Source organism: Pleurodeles waltl, chromosome 1_1 (assembly GCF_031143425.1).
Source record: "Pleurodeles waltl isolate 20211129_DDA chromosome 1_1, aPleWal1.hap1.20221129, whole genome shotgun sequence".
In the NCBI taxonomy this organism is placed as follows: Eukaryota; Metazoa; Chordata; class Amphibia; order Caudata; family Salamandridae; genus Pleurodeles; species Pleurodeles waltl.
This window is the reverse complement of record NC_090436.1, coordinates 449,292,609-449,310,195: the sequence shown is the minus strand read 5'-3', so window position 1 is coordinate 449,310,195 and position 17,587 is coordinate 449,292,609.

Below are 17,587 nucleotides of genomic sequence, written 5' to 3'. Positions count from 1 at the left end.
GGGACCCTGAAAAGAGAAGCTGGCAGGCCAAGAGTCAGAAATCCACGCAATGACTGCTGTGCGGGGAAAAAATTGACGCAACTCCAATCTGCGGCTGAAAAATGTATGCGCCCCTGGCTTCACAACTGAATATTGACGCGTGCCTGCAACGCGACCTGAAGATCCACGCGGCTGGAGAAACAATGCGCAGCGTCGCTGACGGAGGCTGGTGAGATCGCATCCCGCGCTGAATGGTTTTCGGATAATCGTGCGGCAGGATTTCTGATGCAAACATCACTGGACGTGTAAAAACGACGCAAGGCCTGCCCGGACCAGAGAGTGCAGTTCGCATCGATGCATCGCTCTCGTGCGGAGAGAAGAAACGACGCACGCCGACTCGACTGAAGGAGAAACAACGCACGGTCTCGCTCGTGAGTGAAATCGATGCATCGCAAGCCCTTTTTTGATGCACACTTGCCTGTGCAGGGTTATTTTTTACGCACCCAGGTACATTTCCACGCTAACAGCGTTAGCATTGTGTTGAAATTTACATGAAGACTCTTTTTGGTTTTTAATTGATATCTTGACTTGTGTATTGTGGATTTTTGTCATTTTGGTCTTGTTTTGTTTAGATAAATATTTTCTATTTTTCTAAACCTGTGTTGTGTCATTTTACAGTGTTTTCATTAAGTTACTTTGTGTGTTGGTACAAATACTTTACACCTAGCACTCTGAAGTTAAGCCTACTGCTCGTGCCAAGCTACCAAGGGGGTGAGCGGGGGTTAGCTGAGGGTGATTCTCTTTTACCCTGACTAGAGTGAGGGTCCTTGCTTGGACAGGGGGTAACCTGACTGCCAACCAAAGACCCCATTTCTAACATTGGTGATCAGCGGTTGGGATTGCACTTATATTTGTACTTGACATACAGTGATTAAGTGTACACTACTGTTTTGAGTGCAGACCACTACGTGACCACATACTCCTTGTCTTGTGACTTTTGCTTTTTTTCTTGGATTTTTCCCTTCATCCATTTTTGTGGTAATCTTTGATTGACTTCTGAACTTCATTGGGAACTTGTTTTCTGCCTTTTGGAACTTTGCACTTTTGTTGACTTTTCATCATGTCCCAATCTGGAGATGCATCAGTAGGAGCTGTTTTCGATCTACAGAAATTAGAGAGCTATACAAAAGCTCAGTTGAGGCAGTTCTGTAAAAGTTTTGACTGTCCCATTAAGAGCTCATCCAAGAAGGAGGAGCAGCAAAAGGCGCTGAGGGTCTGGGTGACAGCCAAGAGCACTGAAGGGCACTCAGAGAATGAGGAAGAGGAAGAGCATTCCATACACAATGGTATTGTGGGTGGGCCTGTAATGTCCAGGCCAGGGAGAGGGTCTCCAGGGCAGGTAGCAGTGTGTCATCTAAGGGTCTGACCCCTGAAGAGACAGGCAGAGAGGGAGCACCGGAGGGAGTTGGAGAAAATGAGGATGGACATAGAGGAGAAAAGGTTGTTGTTGGCTCATGAGCTCAGCTTGAGGGAGGTGGATCAGAGGAGCCAGTCTAGTAGGGATGGTGGCAGCCACATCACAGTGCAGCCTGGAAGGAGGGTGCACATTCCTAAAGATCTTGTGAAGGATTACAAAAGGGAGGACAACATATTCATGTAGTTTAAGGGGTATGAGTCTGCTCTCCACATGAATCTGGTCCCTGAAGCTCATTGGGGGTGTGGGTCTGTGGAAGCATTTTGAGGTAGAGGGGAGGGATACACTGACAGCCTTAGGGGATGCTCAGAATCTCACCTACACTATCATTAAGGATGCCCTACTCACAAGATATGGTCTCAACCCTGAGAAGTATAAGGATAAGTTTAGGTCCTATAGGAAGAAGGAATCCCAAACATAGTTGAAATGTGTTGATTCTCATTGCAGGTCACTGGATGGTTGGGTGAAGGGCAGTAAGGTAACAACATATGAGGGGCTTTACAATCTGATTGCTTGGGAGCACTTGTACAGTTTATGTTTTCCAGAGCTGGGCCAGCACCTTATTTACAGCAAGCTGACTAATCCCAGGAAGCTTGCACAGGAAGCGGACCGCTGGGAGAGCACCAGGGTCCAAAAGCGGTATGGGGGATACCACGCCAAGGGTGGGCAGGGTCCTTGCAGAATAAAGGGGGGGAGTAAGGGTAAACAGGGGGAGTTCTCTAAAGGGCCCCAAACAGATTCCCAGGGTAAAGATTCCCAACCCCCCCAGTGAGAAGAAGCCATGGTTCTCCAAAGGAAAGCCAGTGGCAGGTGGTCCCCCACGTAAGTGCTATGCATGTGACCAGGTAGGTTATGTGAGGGGGGACCCCAAATGCCCCAAAAGTACACAGGCACCCACTGGTGCACCGTCCCAGGGTTTGGCCAGTGTAGCGCTTGGGGAGGAGTTGGTTCCAGGTGGGTGGGAGGCAGCTGAGATGACCCTTGTCTCACTAGGAGACAGTGAGATGGTCCAGAGAACCCTCGTGCCTGAGAACACTAAGAAGTACAGGCAGTGGGTGACCATCAATGGACAGAGGGTGGAGGCTCTGAGAGACACAGGAGCCAGTGTGACTACAGTGAGGAGTCAGCTGGTGTCTGAAGAGCAGATTGATCCCCGGGTACCTCACCAAGTAGTTGCAGTGGACAACTCAGAGCGCCTGTGCAGAGTGGCGCAGGTTCCCTTTGAATGGAGGGGGGGGGGGGAGGTCTCAGTTTCCTTGAAGGTAGCTGTGAGTCCAACCATGCCTGTAGATTGTTTGCTAGGCAATGACCTAGAGGATTCCCCTTGGAAGGAGGTGAAACACAGGTCTCACTTGGAGATGTTGTGTCTCTCTGGCTGGGTATGCGTATCCATCCTGTCAATGGCAGCGCGTCGGGGTGGTCAAGAACCACTGGAGCCTGAAACCGTGGCCCAGGGGACCACCAAGAAGAGGTAGGGCAGAGGGCGTGGGAAACCGGCCCCAGAAGTTTCCACAGTCCAGGAGGAGGCGGAGCCTGAGGGTGACGAGCCTGAGGGTGATGGCCCAGTGCCTACAGGGGAACAGGTGGCTGAACTGGGTGAGGTCCCTGAGCTATTGCAGTGGCAGCAGGAAGGGGGGCCCACCTGAGAAGCATTTTGTGCAGCACAGAGGAAATGCCCTACTCTGGAGCGTTTGTGGCAGCAGGCTGCAGACCAGGCAGCTGGCAAGGGGCCAGGATCGCACCTGATCTATTGGGAGGAGGACCTCCTGTTTAGTGAGCCTAAGGTTCCTGAGCCTGGGTCAGCCCGTGTGCTGGTGGTACCCCAATGCTTCAGGCCCTTCCTACTGGGGTTGGCTCATGATGTGCCTTTAGCTGGACATTTGGGGCAGGACAAGACCTTTGAGAGGCTTGTCACCCACTTTTACTGGCCCCTAATGCGCAGGGACTCAGATGCACATTGCAGGTCTTGCCAAACTTGTCAGGCAAGTGGCAAGAGTGGGGGGGAAATGTGAGGATCCCCTCCAACCTTTACCTGTTGTTAGTAATTGACATTGTGGGGCCTCTGATCCCAAGACAGCCATGGGCAACAGGTTCATCCTGGTCTTGGTGGACCATGCCACCCGGTACCCAGAAGCCATTCCTCTGAGGTCAATCAGTTCCCCTGTGGTAGGTCGTGCTTTGATGGGGGTTTTTACCCGCATGAGGTTCCCCAAGGAAGTGGTATCTGATAGGGGTACCAACTTCATATCCACATATATGAAGTCTCTGTCGAAGGAGTGTGGGGTAACCTACAAGCTCACCACCCCTTACCACCCCCAAAGTAATGGTCTGGTTGAGAGATTCATCCGCACATTGAAAGGCATGATCATGGGCCTGTCAGAGCCCTTGAGGCGGAAACGGGACGTCCTCTTGACATGCTTTCTGTTTGCCTACAGGGAGGAGCCTCAAAAGGGACTTGGGTTTAGTCCCTTTGAGCTGATCTATGGCCACCCTGTGAGGGGACCTTTAAGTCTGGTCAAGGAGGCTTTGGAAAAAGCTCCTAGTAAACCCCCCCAGGATCTATTCAGTTACATGCTGGCTTTGAGAAACCAGACTGCCCGCTTCAGGAGTCTTGCAAAGGAGAACCTGGAAGCAAGCCATGAGGACATGAAACGCTGGTATGACCAGAATGCCACTCTGGTTGAGTTTCAACCTGGACAAAAAGTGTGGGTGATGGCACCACTGGAGCCTAGGGCGCTCCAGGACAAGTGGACTGGGCCATTTGAGGTGGTGGAGCGCAAGAGTGAAGTCACCTACCTGGTGGACTTGCAGTCTCCAAATAAGCCTTTAAGGGTCCTGCATGTCAACCGCCTCAAGCCAACCTTTGAGCGGACTGAACTGTCCATGCTCCTCGCAACAGATGATGGGATGAAGGAGAAGAGTGAGCCACTTCCTGTCTGCAGGAGAAAAAGATGGGTCTGTGGAGGGAATGATCCTCTCCCCCTACCTGACTGAAGAGCAGCAGAGGGACTGTCACCACGTGTTGGGACAGTTTGCCTCACTGTTTTCCCTGATCCAACGAGTCACACACTTGTGCACACATGATGTGGACACTGTAGACTGTACACCCATTAAACAAAAGGTTTACAGGGTGACTGACAGGGTCAGGGCTTGCATTAAGGATGAAGTATACAAAATGTTAACCCTAGGGGTTATTGAGCCTTCCAGCAGTCCTTGGGCCAGCCCAGTGATATTGGTCCCAAAGGCTGCTGCACCTGGTGCCACTCCAGAACTCAGGTTCTGTGTGGACTACCGGGCGCTAAATGCGGTCAGCAAGACTGACGCAAACCTCATTCCCCGAGCTGATGAGCTCATAGACCGATTGGGAGCTGCCCAGTACCTCAGCACGTTTGACTTAACATCTGGGTACCCACAGATTGCCTTAACTGAAGGGGCCAAGGAGAGGTCAGCATTTTCTACCCCAGATGGACACTTTCAATTTAAAGTGATGCCATCTGGGATGAAGAATGCCACTGCCACCTTTCAGACGTTGGTCAACCAGGTGTTGGCTGGGCTGGATGAGTTCACTGCCGCCTACCTGGATGACATTGCTGTGTTTAGTTCCACATGGGAGGAATGCCTGCAACACCTCTGGAGAGTGTTAGAGGCCCTGCAGAAGGCAGGCCTCACTATTAAGGTAAGCAAGTGTCAAATAGGACAGGGTTCTGTGATGTACTTGGGGCACCAGGTAGGGAGTGGCCAGGTGGCCCCCCTACAGCCAAAGATTGATACCATTCTGGCTTGGGAGCTTCCCAAGACCCAGACTGAAGTGAGAGCCTTCTTAGGTCTCACAGGATACTACAGGAGGTTTGTCAAGGGATATGGTACCATTGTTAACCCCTTGACTGAATTAACTTCTAAGAAGCAACCCAGGAAGGTGATCTGGACAGAGGCTTGCCAGACCGCTTTTGATGCCCTGAAGGCTGCCATGTGCACAGTACCTGTGCTGAAGGCACCTGACTACTCCAAGGAGTTTGTTGTGCAAAGAGACGCCTCAGAGCTTGGTATTGGAGCAGTACTCTCACAGCTTAATGAAGAGGGTCTAGATCAACCCGTAGCCTTCATTAGCAGGAGGTTACCTCCCAGGGAACGTAGGTGGAGTGTGGAGTGCCATAGAACGTGAAGCGTTTGCTGTTGTCTGGGTGCTGAAGAAGCTTAGACCCTACTTGTTTGGGACTCACTTCCGGGTTCAGACCGACCACAAACTCCTCAGATGATTAATGCAGATGAGGGGTGAGAATCCAAAACTGTTGGGGTGGTCCATTTCCCTACAGGGGATGGACTTTACAGTAGAACACCGTCCTGGTACAGAACACGCCAATACTGATGGTCTGTCCAGGTTCTTCCGTCTTAGTGATAAGAACTCCCATGGGTAGTTGCTCCCCAATTTCAGCTTGGGGGGGACACGTGTTACACTTTTCATCCTTGGAGTAGTCTCCCTTAACATTTTGCCTCTGTTTCCCAGGTTGTTGATGTGTGCTGGACTCTGTTTTTGCTGTTTTTGTTACTCTGGGCACTTTACCACTGCTAACCAGTGCTAAAGTGCAAGTGCTCCTATACAAAATGTGCATGTAATTGGTTCATCCATGATTGGCATATTCGATTTACTAGTAAGTCCCTAGTACAGTGCACTAGAGGTGCCCAGGGCATGTAAATCAAATGCTACTAGTGGGCCTGCAGCACTGGTTGTGCCACCCACATTAGTAGCTTAGGAAACATGGCTCAGATCTGCCACTGCAGTGTCTGTGTGTGCAGTTTTAAACTTTAAATTCGACTTTGCAAGTGTACCTAAATCTTCCCTTTTCTTACATGTAAGGCACCCCTAAGGTAGGCCCTAGGTAGCTCCAAGGGCAGGATGCAGTGCATGATTAAGGTAGGACATATAGTTATGTGTTTTCTATGTCCTGGCAGTGAAATACTGCTAAATTCGTTTTTCACTGTTGCAAGGCCTGTCCCTCTCAAAGGTTAACATGGGGGCTACCTTTAAATATGATTAAATTGTAGATTCCCTTTGGGAGCGGATAGACATGTGGAGTTTGGTGTCTCTGAGCTCACAATTTAAAAATACATCTTTTAGTAAAGTTGATTTTAAGATTGTGTGTTTGAAAATGCCACTTTTAGAAAGTGAGCATTTTCTTGCTTAAACCATTTCTGTTACTCTGCCTGTTTGTGTATTCCCTGTCTGGGTCAGTTTGACAGTTGGGCTGGTTGCACCTCTCACTAGACAGTGACACAAAGGGAGCTGGGGTGTAGTCTGCATTTCTTGATGAGCCATCTGTGCTAGGAGGGGGTGGAGGGAGGAGTGGTCACTCACACCTGAAAGGGCTGTGCCTGCCCTCACACAATGCAGTCTCCAACCCCCGGTGTGTGTCTGGGACCTGGCCTGGGCAAGGCAGGATTTCACAAACAAGAGAGACTTTCTTTTGAAGTAGGCCTACTTCAAAGGGCAAAATGGGTATAAGAAGGGCACCCTAAACTACAGACTTTAGAATACTTCTGGAAACCAAGAGGAACCTCTGCCTGGAGAAGAGCTGAGGAAGAAGAGCTGCCCTGTCTGTGACTGTGCTTTGTGGAGCCCTCCTGAAGTTGCTGCTTCTGCCTGTGCTAGAGGACAAAGACTGGACATTTTTTGTTGCCTTCCTTCTTGTGAAGAACTCTCCAAGGGCTTGGTTTAGAGCTTGCCTCCTGTTGTTTGAAGTCTCAGGGACAGCAAAGACTTCTCCCTGCCAGCATCTGCAGCCTCTGCTGAGACTCCTGCTCTGCCAAGTGGTGCCCATCCAGTTCCTGGGACCCTGAAAAGTGAAGCTGGCAGGCCAAGAGTGAGAAATCCACGTACTGACCACCATGCGGGGAAAAGATCGACACATCTCTGATCTGCGGCTGAAAATCGACGCTCACCTACAATGCGACTGGAAGATCAACGCCCGCGGCTGGAGAAATGACGCGCAGCATCGATGACGGAGGATGGTGAGATCGCAACCCTCGCTGCGTGGTTTTCGGATCATTGTGTGGCAGGATTTCCGACGCAAACATCGCTGGGCGTGTAAAAACGACACAAGGCCTGCTCGGAACCGAGAGTGCGGTTCGAATCAACGCATTGCTCTCCTGCGGAGAGAAGAAATGAGGCACGCCAACTTGACTGAAGGAGAAACAACGCACGGTCTCGCTCATGAGTGAAATCGACGCATCGCAAGCCCTTTTTGATGCACACTCACCCGTGCGGGTTATTTTTAACGCACCCAGGTACATTTCCACGCTAACAGCATTAGCGTTGTGTTTAAAATTACATGAAGACTCTTTTTGGTTTTTAATTGATAACTTGACTTGTGTATTGTGGATGTTTGTCGTTTTGGTCTTGTTTTGTTTAGATAAATATTTTCTATTTTTCTAAACTTGTGTTTCGTCATTTTGTAGTGTTTTCATTAAGTTACTGTGTGTGTTGGTATAAATACTTTACACCTAGCACTCTGAAGTTAAGCCTACTGCTCGTGCCAAGCTACCATGGGGGTGAGCGGGGGTTAACTGAGGGTGATTCTCTTTTACCCTGACTAGAGTGACGGTCCTTGCTTGGACGGGGGCAACCTGACTGCCAACCAAAGACCCGATTTCTAAAAATAATCAGATGATAACAATGTATATAAAGCCTTCCAAAATGTAAAAGATATTGAGTATGCCTTTTTGAGATGATTACAGCGAGTAATAGATAAAGAGAGACATATATCAGTCACAAATATTGGACCATCTCTCCAGCTGGAGTGGCAACAGAGGGAAAAGGGTTTCTTTCTATAAAGTGTCTACAGTACCCATTATTGCTTGAAAAACGTAACCTTCAGAAGGTGGAAGATCTGTAATAAAATCTGTTGAAACTGTATGCCAATATTCAGGAACCACAGGTGAATATTCAAAGGAATTAGAGTTCAGGTATTTATGGTAATCATGGATAGGACAAGCAAGAACATATTTTTGGACATCAGAATGAACAGTTAGTGACCAAAAAGATTAAAAGACCAAATCCAAAGTAGTTTTTTAATTTTCTTTATTGAATTTTTCAAAGCAGGTAAGCAAAACAGCATAAACAAACTACCAGTACTGGGATGCGGATGCTAGTCTGGCATTACATTATATCCATAGTCGCAGTCACAAGTCATGTACAACATATGCTTGATGAGGGAGCGTACAAAGAATATCTTGCTGGCACAGCACATAAATGCCAGTTACAGCGTGAGAAAGAAAGGTTAGGGGGGAGGAAAGACAGAAGGCAAGAAAACAGTTGTGATACATAGTCAGGTTTTACAAACAGGTATAACAGGTCTTATGGGCCTATTGTGCAGCGTTAGATGGCCTTGCCTCCTGATTCAGGAGGGATTTGTGCTCAGCTATTAAATTACATTTGTGGAGAATCAGGTGAATAAATGCAATGCCCTCAGTCTCGGTGGATTAAAGCAAGTGAATTCAATGCTGGTGAGGTAGTGTAGCAAGAGGTGGCATGTAAGCTGGTTCTAGTTAAGTTGCGAGAGAGATGTTCCATTGCCATTATGTGCCATAGTCGGACAAACCACTATGCCATGGTGGGTGGGGTTTGTTTGTTTCCAGGCCAGTGCTACCAGCTGTCTAGCCACATGTAGCATATAGCTGATGAGCGTCCATTCAGCTTGAGTCATCGCTTTAAGAGTTGGTGGACGCACCCCAAGTATCACATTGAGATAAGAGGCAGGGAGGGGCTACTGTGGCTTTAATGTAGCTGAGGACCTCCTTCCAGTAGGTAGCGATAAGGGTGAAGGACCACCAGATATGGCAGAAGTCTCCACGATCTCGTCCGCATCGCCAACAAAGGTCAGATGAACCAAAATAAATGGCGGAAAGGCAGGAGTGTGTATAGTACCACTGAAACATGAGTTTATACGCTGTTTTCCTTAGGGAGATGCTGCGGTATGTTTTTGGTATGTTGTGCCACAACGTGTCCCATTGTTTAAGCGTTATCTCTTCAGAGATAGTAGTGTCCCAAAATGATTGGTAGGGGTGAGTACGGGTGGGTGTAGCATGCTGAATCGTGCAATAGATGTTGGAGAAATGTCCTTGTGAACCATCATAGGTTTTCACTAACTTCTTAAAGGGGGTGTACAGTCAAATGATCTCTGGGTATATTGAGGGGTGAAGTGCCCAGTTCTTCAGTTGAAGGTATTGCATCCTAGCTGTGTCAGGAAGGTTGTATTCTGCCTTACATTGCTCAAAATGTTTTATAGTATAGTCTTTGTCTGTCCGGTCCCTAAAGGGGTGAGGGATATTGAGGGGGTAAATATGGGATTGTGCACAATAGGTTTGTTAGGGGAAGGAAAGGTAGTCAATCCCTTTGTAAGCAAAAGCTTGCCCCAGATTTCTAGGACTGTCTTGGTTGGGGTTGTGATGTACGTGCTACGTGGGCGGGCTTGTTTAGGTATCCACGCCAGGTCATATAGCGGTCTACATTCAACAGCTCTGTCCATATGAAACCAGTGAGATTCACTTTCCTGTGCTACCCAGGCAGAGATGTATCATAAATGTGCTGCCCAGTAATATTCTGAAAGGTTAGGGCAGGATGGCCCTCCTCTATCCTGGGGTTGCTTTTGTGATACTAGGCCATTTCCCATTCCATATAAATGTGCGAATGTCACGCTGCAGTTGTGTCATTTCATCTTGCAGGATTGGGGTGGGTATAGTCTGTAATATATAGAGGGCTTGTGGCAGAATGTTCATCTTAACCATGTTCACTCGCTCCAGCCACGAGATATGAAGAGGTTTCCATCTCTGGATGTCCTCCAAGATTATGCAGCAGAGGGAGGGCCAATTTGCATTCGTTCCGGTAGCAAATGTGGGCATGAGGTTAAGTCCCAGATATTTAATCTTGTACGAGGACCACTGAAATGGGGCCTATTCCCGTAACATAGACACATTTGTCGCTGGGACCATGAGTATGCTCGATCTGGACATATTCACCTTAAATCCTGATGTGGCAGCAAAGTCATTAAGGCTAGATATCACAGCTGGGAGGGAAGTGCCTGGTTGCGGCAGTGAGTAGCAGTTCATTGGCGAACAAGTTAATCTTGTGTACCTGACCTCCAAAGGGGATGCGAATGGTGATGGCCAATGGCCAAGACAAATAAGAGAGGCAACAAGGGGCAGCCCTGTCTTGTGCCTCTCTGGATTTTGATTGGATCTCTGTGGTGTCCATTGACCCGAATGGTAGCCACAGGTGCGATATAGGAGACCATAATTCTAGAGATCATGTTTGGGCCTATCCCTATTTTAATCAAGGGTGCTTGAAGGAAGGCCCAGTTTACCTGATCGAAAGCCTTCGCATCAAGTGACAGAAGCATGCAGGTATATGATAGCGGTGAGCCTTCTCCACTAAATGTGCTACGCAGTGTACATTGTCTGCTGCCTGACTGTTGCAAATGAAGCCTACTTGGTCAGGGTCTATAACACTCGAGAGGTATCGTTAGAGCCTGGTAGCTAAGATCTTATTAAACATTTTTGCGGCTGTGTTCAGCAGGGCAATAGGGTGATAAAAGAGCATAGTGTCGGGTCTTTTCCTATTTTGGGGATAAGTGATATCTGCGCTGCGGCCATTAAGGGGGTGAGGCCTGTTTCATGTGTGAAAGAGAGGTGTATCAGGTGATCTCCCAGTTCCAGTAAAAACAACCTGTAGAAGTTTCCCGGTAAGCCATCTGGCCCAGGTGTCTTGCATAGCGGTAACACTCGAGAAGTTCTTGTAATGTTATTTGCATCTAGACTCTCCACATGCTGGGTTGAAGAGGCTCTTATATACACGCTGCCAGATAGGTGTCATTAGCGCATGTGGGACTTCTTCGCAATCATAGAAGGCTTGATAATGGCTATAGAGATCCCTCTGCTTTTCATATTCTGTGATCACCCATCCCCCTGCCATCACCTGAAGTTAAGCGATATGTGCCTTTGCATGCACTTGGTGCAGCCCATGAGCCAAGAGTGTACCCACTTTGTTACCCCTTCATAATAGTGTTGTTTAAAAGCTAAAAGGAATTGTTCAGCTCTATTTGTCTTGGGGGCCCATAGTCGGCCACGCAACATAGCCAGCTGTCTTATGGTGCACCGGGTGGATGTTATCTTGTACTGTTGTCCTAAAGCCTTTATCTCGGTCATTAAATTGGTCTCCACTGTGTCTCTCTATGCTGAGCCTAAGCCACTGAAGAAATTACTTCTCAAACGGTGGTTTTAAACCCATCACATATGGTATGTAGTGAGACATTTGGCACAGTGTTCTGTGTGAAATAGTCAGTGATGCCCTTACGTATCTCTTCCACATCAACCAGATCGCAAAGGAGCTGAGGGGGTAGATGCCATGCAAAGTGTCCCCTACAGATAAGGCAGTGAGCGGCCATGTTAGTTCAATGTGATCTGATATGGAGCTGTCCGAGATCTCAGCAGTTTCAAGAGTGCGGAGAACAGTATGTTTTACAAAGAGATAGTCACTTCTGGAGTATGAAGCGAGTATGTGGGAGTAGAAGGAATAATTGTGAGAGTCTGGATGTTTGTAGCACCAGGCATCTATGAGTCCTAGGTCTGTTATCTCTCTTTTCAGCTGTGCGGACATGGCCCCCCTGCCTTGGTACGAGGAAGAGTTTCTGTCCAACGGCAGGTCCCACACTAAGTTAAAATACCATCCCACAATTATGTCCCCTAAAACTCCGATTAGTTGTTCCCGTATGGTGTTACTGACGGATGTAGGAGTCTTGTGTGGTGTTTGGTGCATATATGTTGAGAGCATGAGTCACTGTTTCCCTCAGAGCTTAGGCAATGTCAAGAACCAGTTTTCCTCGTCCCTCACCACTTTAGTGATATTAGAGCCAATGTGCGATTTGCACAGTATATTCACTCGCAGCATTTTAAAATCAATGAAGGCCCAGTGGTGTGTGGGGTATGTTGGGTGTGCCATTCTGTGTCTATCCACTCCTCGGAGATGGGTCTCTTGTAAAAAGATGACATCAGGATCATGGTGGAGGATGTAACCCTAGGCATGCCTAAGTTTATTTGGAGAGATAAGGCCACGAATATTAAGGGAGAGAAGCTTGGTCCCCTTGTCCATTGCTACTAAGTCATGTCTGAACAGCCTGCCAGCACATCTTGTTGTGTGTCCCCTAGTGTTATTTTGTCCAACCTATGCAATGAATCTGGCAATAAAACATCCAAGGTTGCCTGCCCTTAACCACTACAATTCCTGCAGCTGTTTTGAGATCTGAGAAGGAAAACAATCATAAATAACCAAGCAACAACTGTGACCCAACAGGGTCCAACTCGTCTGTCCACTTCACACAGAGACTGGCACATGCGTGCCTGCATCTCACCAGAGGAGTCTCCCTCTTGGGGTGCGTAAACCAAGGGGGGGGGCATCAAATGGAGAATAGAGTTCAGTACATGAGGTCACCAGATGTCTGTCTAGTCCCCTGCACACAAGGGCCATCTTAGGTCCCAGATGCAGGTCAGGTGTCCGCCTTTCTCTCATATAGCAGGTGGGCCCAGTTGTCGCGGTGACACCCCTGCTAAGTGGACCCAGGGGTGGAGGGCGTCAGAGATGCATCTTTATCTATGTTTCAGAGGTGCTGGATGCTATCTCACTTTGTCTCTTGAGTAATCATCTCAGCTGAGCATTTGTCCAAACAACGATGACTGACTGTAGTCCAGGCAGGTTTTACATTGTCCCTGGGGGTGCCATGGTTTATGTAGGTAGTCTTGTCCTGATTAGGAGACGTCATCTCCAGTGGTCATTTCGCCTCCTAGATCGTCCTTTGGCCTGCAGGGTAAAGAGTAGAGTGAAGGGATTCCCACACTGATATCTAATTTCCATGTCATGCAGCTTGTCTGTAACAGGCTTGAAATCTCTTCTGTGTCACAAGGTTGTAGGTGAATGGTATACCCTTGAAAGACCAAGTCAGCTTTCTTCCTGGCAGCATGAAGGATGGCCTCCATTTGTGGACTTGTGTCTGGATGTCGGGGTCACATCGAGTCGACTCAGTGCAGATGCCAGCCGATGCGCTCTATTCAGAATGGGAAGGGGTGCGTAAGCATCTCCCCCAATCGATTGGAGGAGGGCTGTCATGAACGCTATAATGTCACTGCCTTCCATTCCCTTCGGGACTCCACATATGCGGATATTATTCAGGTGATTTAGATTTTCCAGGTGTTCCTGCTTGATCTGGGGGTTGACGTCTTGTTCCTCCAAGGTCGTAACTTATCCCCATAGCATTTCCTGAGCCTTTGATCTGGCATCCCCTCTGTGTTATATGTCATCCAGTCACTCCCCTATTTCACACACATCTCTTATTTTCTCTGATGCATGTCTTAAAATCTGCTCCGAGTGAATTTCTTGTAGAAAATGGTTCATATCCTCTTGTGTTATGGTGATTAGGAGGGGATTCTCCTCAGGCTGACTTTTCCATTTCCTCGGAGGCAGATTTGTTCCAGAAGGATGTCACCAGGACCTCCTTGGTGGGTTTGTTGTGTGGCGTATCATTGTTAGGCTGTCAGCAAATACTGGGGAGGGGCCTAAAAAAAAGGCTCCAGTTGATGTTCTTTCTAGGCGTGTCAGCAAGCGTTTCCCCTGATGATAGTCCAGGCCAGAGTGTGCTTCCTCAGGCTGAGGCCTGTTGAGGAGACTGAGGAAAGGTCTGACATCAGCTCACCAGGCAAGCAACACAGGAGGCAGACTATGGGCCTCATTATGACCCTGGCGGGCGGCGGAGGCCGCCCGCCAGGATGCCGCCCTCCAAAATACCGCGCCGCGGTCAAAAGACCGCGGCGGGTATTACAAGTTTTCCCCTGGGCTGGCGGGCGGTTGCTGAAAAACCGCCCGCCAGCCCAGAGGAAAACGACCTTCCCACGAGGATGCCGGCTCGTAATCGAGCCGGCGGAGTGGGAAGGTGCGACGGGTGCAGTGGCACCCGTCGCGTATTTCAGTGTCTGCAAAGCAGACACTGAAATACTTTGCGGGCCCTCTTACGGGGGCCCCTGCCGTGCCCATGCCATTGGCATGGGCACGGCAGGGGCCCCCAGGGGCCCCGCGACCCCCCCTACCGCCATCCTGTTCATGGCGGCTTTCCCGCCATGAACAGGATGGCGGTAGGGGGGGTCGGAATCCTCATGGCTGCGGAGCGCGCTCCGCAGCCATGGAGGATTCACACGAGCAGCGGAAAGTCAGCGGGAGACCGCTGACTTTCCGCTTCTGACCGCGGCTGAACCGCCGCGGTCAGAATGCTCGTTGGAGCACCGCCAGCCTGTTGGCGGTGCTCCCGTGGTCGGTGGCCCTGGCGGCCACCGGCCGCCAGGGTCAGAATGACCCTCTATATTATTAACCGGTGCATTAACTTCCCAGTTGGTGGGGGTTATGGCCTCCCGCTGTGCTCTGGCAGAGAGTTTAGCAGAAGGGTTGTCTGGAGGGTCCTTTGGCTCAGATTAATTCACCCCCTGCATGTTTCAAAATTGTTTGGCAGGGGCGGAGCCAACAAGATGGCCGAGTAGACATGTTTTGGTGAGCCGGCCCGCGAATAATCCTGTGAATTTCAAATAATATCCTGAGCATTGTGGTTGGAAAGTAACGGGGGGAGAAACCCAGTGCACGGACCATCAAGGTGGACCCTCGTTGAGGCCCTGCGGACCGTGAGCTAGTGCAGGTGGGCTCGGAAAAGCGTCCCGGCCTGCGCTCCCAGATCAGCGGCCCGGGGGTTTTGCGGTCTCGTCCCTGGCTGGGGTGGGCTGCAACCAAGCCACGCTGAATGCCACAACGGGCCAGGCGTGAACTGAGGCCTGGCCCGAACACTGTGCTGCCTGGGCCGGACACTGGGGTCGAGAGATGAGGGTGGCTATCTTCTGTCCCTGCAGTAAGGTGGCCGTAGAAGGAGGAGGTGGTGCAATGATTGCCGCGAGGAGCGAGCCAGCGGCTGTGAGGCTCAGTTGCCAGTCCTTCCTGAAGAGAGGTTGCCAGCCGGGAACCTGGGAGGCTGGATACCCAGACCCGAAAGACCACGATTGCTGTGCAGCCCTGCTGGAATGAAGAGGAGGAGGGATGCGATGGCCTAGCCAGCTGCGGTGCACAGCCTGGCCCAGAGGTGAGGAGGCAACTGAAGAGGGAGGCTGGTCACGGGACGCAGAGAGGACATGGATAGCGAACGACAGGGCTGAAAGGAGCATGCTGGTGACCGGTCGAGCTCCCCCCGTATCCTGTGCTGGGCCTGAAGCAGATTGGAGTGGGGTCCCTTGATTCTTGGTCATGAAGCATGGTTCGGATGGCCACTGGCTCACTGGACAACATGGAGAGGTCCTGAGTGATCAGAGCACAGAAATTCGGAGGCGCAGGGGAGACAAAGGGACAATCAATACGAGGGCTTGACCCGGCTACGAAAGTGGACATTAAATAGTGGAGGCCAGAGTGTAAAGTGGTGATGGCTGTACTAGGGCAAAGAGTGGCACGGTGTGCCAGATCTCCTCTGCTGATTGAATGGTGTTTGAGTTGGTGGCGAGACCTGAGCTGTGGTTTGGGGATTGGCTAGTCCGCTGGCAGTTATATGGTGGGCCAACAGAAGGACCCAGAAATCCTTCTTTATCAGACTATTCTGTGGTCGGTACACAACACTAGAACAGCCTTGTGATATGGGTAAGGACAAAGGAGGGCGACAGTCCTAGGGCAATGAGATTGTCAACTAAACGGAAGCCATCCAGGATAGAGACTAAATGAGTACGAAAACCCTGGAAGATTCTCGGTATGCCACGGAGGGCGGTGACCCTCAAAATCCATCCATGTCTGATATCCTGAATGAAATTAAAGGCACGCGCACTGAACTGGTCACCAAGATTGACACTGTTGCGGTGGATGTTACACTACTGCGTGCAGATACGTAAGGTGGTGGATAGCGTGAGCAATGTGGAGGATAACATTGGAGTGCTCAACCATGAGATGGCTACCCTGAAAGACATTGTTTCCTCCCTCCAGAAGCTTATTGTGTGACTAGAGGAGCAGGCGGAGGATACAGAAAATAGATCCTGCTGGAATAATTTACGCTTTCTGGGATTCCCAGAGGGGGCGGACGTGCAAAATGTGGACAATTCCTAGAAAAGTGGCTAGACACTGTGCTCCCCCCGGGGGAACGTTACCCCTTTTTAATGTGGAACGCATCCACAGGGCCCTGATTCCTCCTCCATGGCCTGGGGGCACCGCATCATGCTATCATTGCCTATTTTTCCCACTATAAGGATGGTGACGTGATCCTACAGCAGGTGCGGAATAATGGACAGCCACAGTCTGATAGACACCAAATACTGTTTTTTCCAGACTACAACCAGAAGGTGCAGAATCTCAGAAAATCCTTTATGGACATCAAGAAGAAGATGCAGGACTTGAATCTACGGTACAGCTTGGTGTGCCTGGCAAACCTCAGGGTACTTCATAACATCAAGGTCCATTTTTTCACTGATCTACAGGAGGCGAGTGACTGGGTGGACATGGTGTCTCCACAAATGGGATCCCGTTGGGTCCCGGAAACTGGCAGATCTGAAGCTAGAGGGGGATGTAATGAAAAGAGACACAACCAGAAACAATTGGGGGGCAGTACCCCATCCCTGGCATCAACAGGCAGAGTTACTGTGCAACCTGGAGGCACCCTGGCCACCGAGGGAGATGACATGTTTGGTCAAAGCGCCTTTAGAGAACGGCAAAGTCATCCTGACTCTGATACGGACACTACAGGGGGTGCTCCGCCTTGGCATTGTTGGAAAAATGAGTCCTCTGTACCAATCTGGTCCATGCCATGGGAGGATATTGCACTAGATGTATGGAGTACAATGACAGCATAACTGTTATGATTTGTTTCTAATGGCTGGACTGATTTTGGCCTTCTGTAAAAATCTAACTAACATGAAGAAATGCTAGATATCCTACACTAATGTGCAGAGCTGGCTGGCTCCATAGACCTACAGGGGCTAATGCGGAGTTCTGACCACTAGATGCACTGTCTCGTGGTTTGGCTCGGTGTTGACCTCTGACGAAGCGTAATGCTACAAGGACTGGTTTACATAATTGGTTAATAGGGT